General features: G+C 41.8%; 1 non-coding gene across 1 annotated transcript; it reads left to right on the forward strand.

Annotated features, from left to right (window-relative positions):
* Positions 1-1,277: 1,277 nt before the first annotated feature.
* On the forward strand, positions 1,278-1,417 carry LOC116089591. The gene has a single exon (XR_004118376.1). It is a non-coding gene; the product is annotated as a small nucleolar RNA SNORA23 (small nucleolar RNA).
* Positions 1,418-7,651: the final 6,234 nt, after the last annotated feature.

Below are 7,651 nucleotides of genomic sequence, written 5' to 3' on the forward strand. Positions count from 1 at the left end.
TTTCCTTAGCCATTTTCCAGCCTCCGATGATTATGTCCGAAGTATAGAGCTTCAAAAATTGAGGTCTACCCTCCCCCACGTTTCTTCAAGTGTGCTTTGATAGGGAGGTAGCTGGTCCTCTGAAGTATTCCTTGACTTTTTTTTTTCTTTCCTGCCTCAACTTCACTTGCTGCTATGTAACATGCAGGATAGTTTGCCTGTGATACTAGATGGCATCTCAAATGTGTGCACTTCCAAACAGTCAGTTTTATCCAGTCACCTTAATTGGATAGCTCTCCTGTTTTGTCAAGGTTTCACTGCTATATGTTATGTTCTTAGTTTCCTAAAATTAGCTTTTAAGTCAGTTTTTCCTCTCTACGTTGATCTCTTCAACTTCTGTCAGCTCATGTGTGTGTGTGTGTGTCTGAGTGTGTGTGTGTGTGTGGCAGAGGGTGATGTCAGGTTTTCTTTATTAGTTCTTTCTATACCTTATTTTTTGAGGGAGCATCTCTCACAGAACCTGGAACTCACTGCTTCAGACAGACTTGCTGGCTCCCTACTCCAGGACTGAGGGATTACAGGTGGAAGGTGCAGAACATAACTTTTCATGCAGTGCTGAGGTCTGAACGTGTGCACTCCTGTTTGTGCAATAAACACTTCTCCAATTGAGCTATCTCCTCCATATCTTTCAGTCAATTCTTTACTGTTTAATATTTTTTTTTCTGTATTTATAGCTGCCTTTACTATCTGGAGGGACCAGTCTTTCATTAGACAGATTTAAAATTTTGCAAGGTCTTTCCTCTTCTTTATAGTTATGCTTTAAATATGTGTGATATTTTGAGTAATTTTACCAGCAAGCTTTGAAAAATTAGTATATGACAAATGTACAAAGAACATAGTGGGAAAAATTGTCCCTCTTAAACATGATTTCTGGATTTCTGTTTCAAAGACAAAGGACTTCATGATCCAAAACTCCAGGTCTTGAGACAGCCTCATTGTGTCTGAATTGTAGTTTATAATCATGAACTATGTGAATCTAGGTAAATTGTTTCCATGCCTCAGATTCCTTATTCTTTACCTGGATATAATAACCATTACAAATGCTTTATTGTTTAGGTCAGTAATTCTTCACCATTGGGTCATGACTCTGTGAGTAAAACAGCCTTTTTACAGGAGTCACTTTAGACATCAGAAAACACAGATATTTACATTACAATTTGTAACAGTAGCAACATTATAGTTATGAAGTAACAATGAAAATAATTTTATGGTTGGAGGTCACCACAGAGTAAGAAACTGTATTAAAATTCTCATCATTAGAATGATTGGGAACCGCAAAAGAATGCAGCCAAAGAATAACTTGGGATCATAGTACTGGTTTAGTGTTGTGTTTTTGAACACATCTCCCACTGGCCAGCCTCCAAATTCCCAGACACACACACACACACACACACACACACACACACACAAAACAAAACAAAAAAACAAAAACAAACAAACAAACAAACAAAATGATTGGGAACCACCGGTTTAGGTGGTAATACATATACACATATACACATACACATATACATTTTCATTCACATACACATACTCATAAACATATATAAGATTTAGGATAATGCCGACTGAGTCTGTTGTAAGTTCTCTGGAAAATTAAGCTGGTATTGCCACCAGCAGATTGCCTTGTAAAGCCATTTACAGATAGCACATGCTGACAGAAGCAGAAGATGTAAGTGTAAGATGCACTTTTCACAAAGGGTTGTAAGTCAAGTGCACCATGATTTCATAACTGTCTTAAAGATTAATAATTACTGTACAGAGATTATTTTTTATCACTGTATAATGGCCTTAGTCTTTCCATGTATTTTATGATGCACCTACAATTTTATATATGTGTGTGTGCATATGTATGTATGTGTAGGAATGCATGTATTTATAGATGCATATATGTATATACATATATTCTGGGACATGTCTGGGGATTACATAACTATACACATACTTATTTACTAAATATTTAATTACTAATGAGCAACAGAGTTTTAGTGAATGATTACTTTTGTCAGCATGCAGGTCTATTCGTCCCAGAATGGTAGGTGCTAGACCAAGTTTGTTTTCAATGGGCTCCCTTAATTTTTTCAATTGGCACATGAAGTTATCAGTGATGAACAAGTGGCACACTGTTCCTAGCACAAAATTATCAAGCATTTTTATTGCAAATCTATGAGGTTAAACATGGAGTCCCCATTTATTTGACGAAGAGTAAATTTCTTCTCCTCGGATATGCTTTACTGTTGTGTTTAGGTTTATTTGAAAAGTCTGCAGCTATGTTTTGGCCATTTAAACTGCTATTTCCTCTCTCTCTCTATTTTAGTATGTAAGCGCTTTTGGGGTACTAAGACTATTTTGTCTTTTATATTTCTGTGGCAAGAATCTATTTTCCCCCGAGGTCTCCGCCTGTCACAGCTTATACATTCTTCTTGACTGATACAGACATTTCAGGTTGCTCTATAGAAACATTTTATTTTTTGGCCTTGTGTTAATGACCTCTAAATTTTCTGTTGAATAATGGTTTGGGAATCTACTGTGATATTGAGGAAAGAGCATAAGAGAACCAAGAGTTAGAAATCAGTTGTTTGGGGATTTGGGGTAAGAGAAAGGGAGCGGGGAGAGAGGGAAGGCAGGAAGAAAAGGAGGAAGGGAGGGAGGGACAGAGGGAGAGAGGACCAAGTGCCCATCCCTGACTTCACAGTGATCACCACTACCAAGAGCAAATATGCTTTGGAGAGATGGAAAAGATGGAGTGTGAGACGGAGAGACAGGAGCAAAAGCAGAGCTGAGGGGTTTGTGCTCTGAGATCTGGGTCTATGGTTCTGCTGCATCTGGGGTCTACACTAATATCTGTGCCCCGTGTTACCACTGAAGGCCATCTGGATGTCAGTGGTCTGGGCTGCTGAATGAGATCATGTTGATGTCTGGTGGTTGTACTGATGTCAAGGAGGCCAAATTGATCTGAGTGGCCTGTGCTGCCACCTGAGGTCATGCTGACACCATGGTCCAGGCTGCCACTGAGAGTCATGTCTGGGTCCGTGGTCCTGCCATAGCTGAGGTCTGTGTAGATGCTCATGGCCTGAGTTACCACCTAAGGTCATGTGGGTGTGTGTGGCCTGGGCTGTGACCTGAAACCATGGGACTGTCTGAAGACTGTGTTGCTGCCTGGGGACATACTGTTCTAAACGGTCCGTGCTGCCATCTGAGGCCATGGTGACATCCAGGCCTACGCTGCTGCAGGGGAACCATGTCTGGGTCTGTGATTCTATTGCATCCAGGGTCTGTTGTGATAGCTGAGGCTCTGGTTATCGAAGGCCATGTTGACGTCAGTGGTCTGGGCTGCTACCTGAGGTCATGTTGATGTCTGGACACTGTGCTAAACTGGCCCTGCCCCTCACCTGAGCAGCATGGGAGAGCTGGGTCTGGTGGCATTGGTGCTGGAACTGGGTAACTTGAAGCTGGGATAGCTGGTCTTGCCCCTCACTGGCTGCCTCACTCAAGAGAGTTGGCCCAGGACATTGCCTGGGCAAAGCAGGAGAGCTGGCGATCTGACCACCTCAGCTTCCACCTAGGACCAGATCCAGGCTCTGACTTGGCACAACTCAACATCTCCCTCATCTATGAACAGCTGGAGTGCGAGAAGAGGCCAGTCCTGCAGATCTAAAGCTGCAGGACCTCCATGACACAGGGCAACAACAGGATATCTGGAAGGAGTCGCAGTGAAGATCCAGTATTGATAGTTTAACAGAAGCCAGAGGCCTCAAACCAGACCAATGACTCATTACAACGAACATTTGCAAGTAAAGAAGTATGGACAAATGGGTGTACTGTGTTGCTCTTTTAGTGTTAGTTGTTTTAATTTTCATTGTTTTAGATTTCTTTTTTGGGGAGGTTGCCAGGGAGGATATGAAGAGACACGGAAATAAATGAGATTAGGGTGCATGATATGAAATTCACAAAGAATCAAAGAAGAGGAAGGGGAAGAAGAGGAGGAAGAGGAGGGAGAGGAGGAAGAGGAGGAAGGGGAAGAAGAGGAAGAAGAAGAAGTGCACATGCACATAAAGATATGTCTATGATGACATATGATGAACATGATGAATATATTGGTATATATATATCTCATACTTATACTTGATATTTAAATATATATGTTTACAGGCATCGTTCACCTCACAGTAAGATGGTTACCTATATGATATTTTATTTTAGGTTTTTAGATAATATAACCAAAAAGCACATTAACTTACTGTGAGTTTTTAAAACTGTTTAAATAGCACCATTACAAATATGCTTGTTAAAAATTTAAGATTTATTTATGTTGTGCATATGTATGAGTTCCTGCATGCATGTATGTGTACCGTATACCTGCCCTGTGTCCACATAGGGCAGAAGAGAGCGTTAACTTCCCAGGAATGGATATACAGATGGTTTCAATCCACCCACTGTTTTTGCAGTAGCAACAGTTGCAGGAGCATCTCTCTAGCCCTGTTTATTAGACTTTTATATAAGCCTTGGCATTCTTTTCCTGTGATCTTGCATGAGTGCTAATGGCTGATTCCCCAGTGTTGCGTCACGTGCTCTTCTTAATGAATAAAAACTGTTTTAAAGAAAACTGTTTTGAACACCATTGGCTTATGCCCTAAGGTAAGAATCAACAAATGGAACCTCATAAAATTGCAAAGCTTCTGTAAGGAAAAGAACACTGTCAATACGACAAAATGGCAGCCAACAGATTGGGAAAAGATCTTTACCAATCCAACATCCAATGGAGGGCTAATATCCAATATATACAAAGAACTCAAGAAGGTAGACTCCAGAGAACCAAATAAAACTACGTAAAAATGGGGAAGAGAGCTAAACAGAGAATTCTCAACTGAGGAAACTCAAAGGGCTCAGAAGCACCTAAAGAAATGTTCACCATCCTTAATCATCAGGGAAATGCAAATCAAAACAACCCCGAGATTCCACCTCACACCAGTCAGAATGGCTAAGATTAAAAATTCAGGTGACAGCAGATGCTGGCAAGGATGTGGAGAAAGAGGAACACTCCTTCATTGCTGGTGGGATTGCAAGCTGGTACAACCACTCTGGAAATCAGTCAGGTGGTTCCTCAGAAAATTGGGCATAGTATTACCTGAGGACTCAACTATACCACTTCTGGGCATATACATAGAAGATGTTCCAACATGTAATAAGGACACATGCTCCACTATGTTCATAGCAGCCATATTTATAATAGCCAGAAGCTGGAAGCAACCCAGGTGTCCCTCAACAGAGGAATGGATTCAGAAAATGTGGTACATTTACACAGAGTACTACTCAGCCATTAGAAACAATGACTTCATGAAATTCGCAGGCAAATGGATGGAACTTGAGAATATCATCCTGCGTGAGGTGACTCCGACACAAAGGAACAAACACGGAATGTACTCACTGATAAGTGGATATTAGCCCAAAAGTTCAGAATACTCAAGATTCAATTCATAGACCATATGAAGCCTAAGAAGAAGGAAGACCAAAATGTGGATGCTTCAGCGCTTTTTAGAAGGGTGAACAAAATACTCACAAGAGGAAATATGGAAACAAAGTGTGGAGCAGAGACTGAAGGAAAGGTCATCCAGAGACTGCCCAGCTGATGATCCATCCCTTACCCAGCCATCAAACCCAGATGCTATTGTGGATGCCGGGTAATGCTTGCTGATGGAAGCCTGATATGGCTGTCTCCTGAGAGGCTCTGTAAGAGCCTGACAAATACATAGGAGGAAGCTCGCAGCCAACCATTGGACTGAGCTCAGGGTCCCTGATGGAGGAGATAGAGAAGGGACTGAAGGAGCTGAGGGGATTTGCAGCCCCATGGAGGGAGCAACAGTGTTAACAGGCCAGACCCCCTGGAGTTCCTAGGCACTGGACCACAAACCAAAGAATATACTACACGTGGAGTGACCCACAGTGCTGGCCACATATGTAGCAGAAGATGTTCTTGTTGGACATCAGTAGGAGGAGAGGCCCTCGGACTGGACCAAGTTCGATGCTCCAGTGTAGGGGAATGACTGCCAGGGTGGGTGGGTGGTGGAGCGCCCTCATAGAGGCAAAGAGAGGGAGGATGGAATAGGGAGTTTCTGAAGGGGAGACCTGGAAAGGGGAAAACATTTGAAATGTAAATAAAGAAAATATCCAAGAAAAAGAATAAAAAAATAAAAGCAAAAAAAGAGAAAACTATCTTATTATTTATTAAAAGAAACCTTATTCTTGAGAATTTAATAGATGCAAACAATGAAACAATATCTATCTACCTCCAATTCTCCCTCTAACTTCCCCCAACCCTTCCAACATGGTTCCCACCCAATCCTCTTCCTCATCTTCCTCCTCCTCCTCTCCTCCTCCTTCTCCTTCACCCTTCTGCTTCTTCATAATCTTCAAGTTCAATTAGTGCTGCCTCTATGTGTATGGGTGTAAAGCCATTGCCAGCCTCTTGAACATGGGAATATACCTGTGGAACACATTTGAAGTGACAATTCTCCCTCTCCCAGGAACCATTTCATATATATGTATGTGTATATATATGTATGTGTATGTTTAATGTGCATGATGTATATGTATACGTATGTGTATGTGTATGTGTATATGTATATGTGCATATATATACACTTAAATATACAGGATTGGTCTCATGTAGTTTTGTGTAGGTAACTACATCAGGTATGAGTTTTAGTCTCACATATTCTACTTCGTCTTCTGAAATGTTCTGTGAGTCTTGGTAATGATACAAGTGTTGAGGAGGTTGTCCCATTTAGAACTGAGCATTAATACTTTTATTTATTTATTTATTTATTTATTTATTTATTTATTTGTTTTTCAAAACAGGGTTTCTCTGTGTTGCCCTGGCTGTCCTGGAACTCACTCTGTAGACCAGGCTGGCCTCGAACTCAGAAATCCACCTGCCTCTGCCTCTTAAGTGCTGGGATTAAAGGCGTGTGCCACCACTGCCCGGCTGCATTCATACTTTCAAGATGAAAATTATGCTACATGAAGACCAAGCTGTACATCTGTTACATATATACAGGGGGGCCTAGGTCCAGCCCGTGCATGTTCTTTCGTTGGTGATTCAGTCTCTAAGAGCTCTCAAGGGTCCAGATTAGTTGACTCTTGTTCATCCTGTGGAGTTCCTATCTCCTTTGGAGCTCGCAATCCTTACCCTCAACTCTTCCATAAGAGGCTTCAAGTTCCACCCAATGTTTGGCTGTGGGTCTCAGCATCTGTTTTGGACTGCTGCTGGGTGAAGCCCCTCAGAGTACAGTTATACTAGGATCCTGTCTACAAGTATAATGGAGTATCATTAGTAGTGTCAGATTGGTGGTTGTCCATGGAATGGATCTCAGGTTGGCTATTCCCTCAGTTTCTGCTCCATCCCTTGTCCCTATATTTCTCGTAGACAGGATAAATTTGAGGCTGAAAGCTTTGTAGATGGGTTGGTATCTCTATCACTCCACTGAGGTTCCTGCCTGGCTACAGGGGGGTAGTGTCTTCAGGTTCTATTTCTCCACTGCTCTGAGTCTCAGCCAAGGTCACCCCCATTGATTCTTGGAGGGCTCTCCCATCCCAGGTCTCTGGCATGTCC

The sequence above is a fragment of the Mastomys coucha genome, unplaced genomic scaffold (assembly GCF_008632895.1).
Source record: "Mastomys coucha isolate ucsf_1 unplaced genomic scaffold, UCSF_Mcou_1 pScaffold14, whole genome shotgun sequence".
Lineage (NCBI taxonomy): Eukaryota > Metazoa > Chordata > Mammalia > Rodentia > Muridae > Mastomys > Mastomys coucha.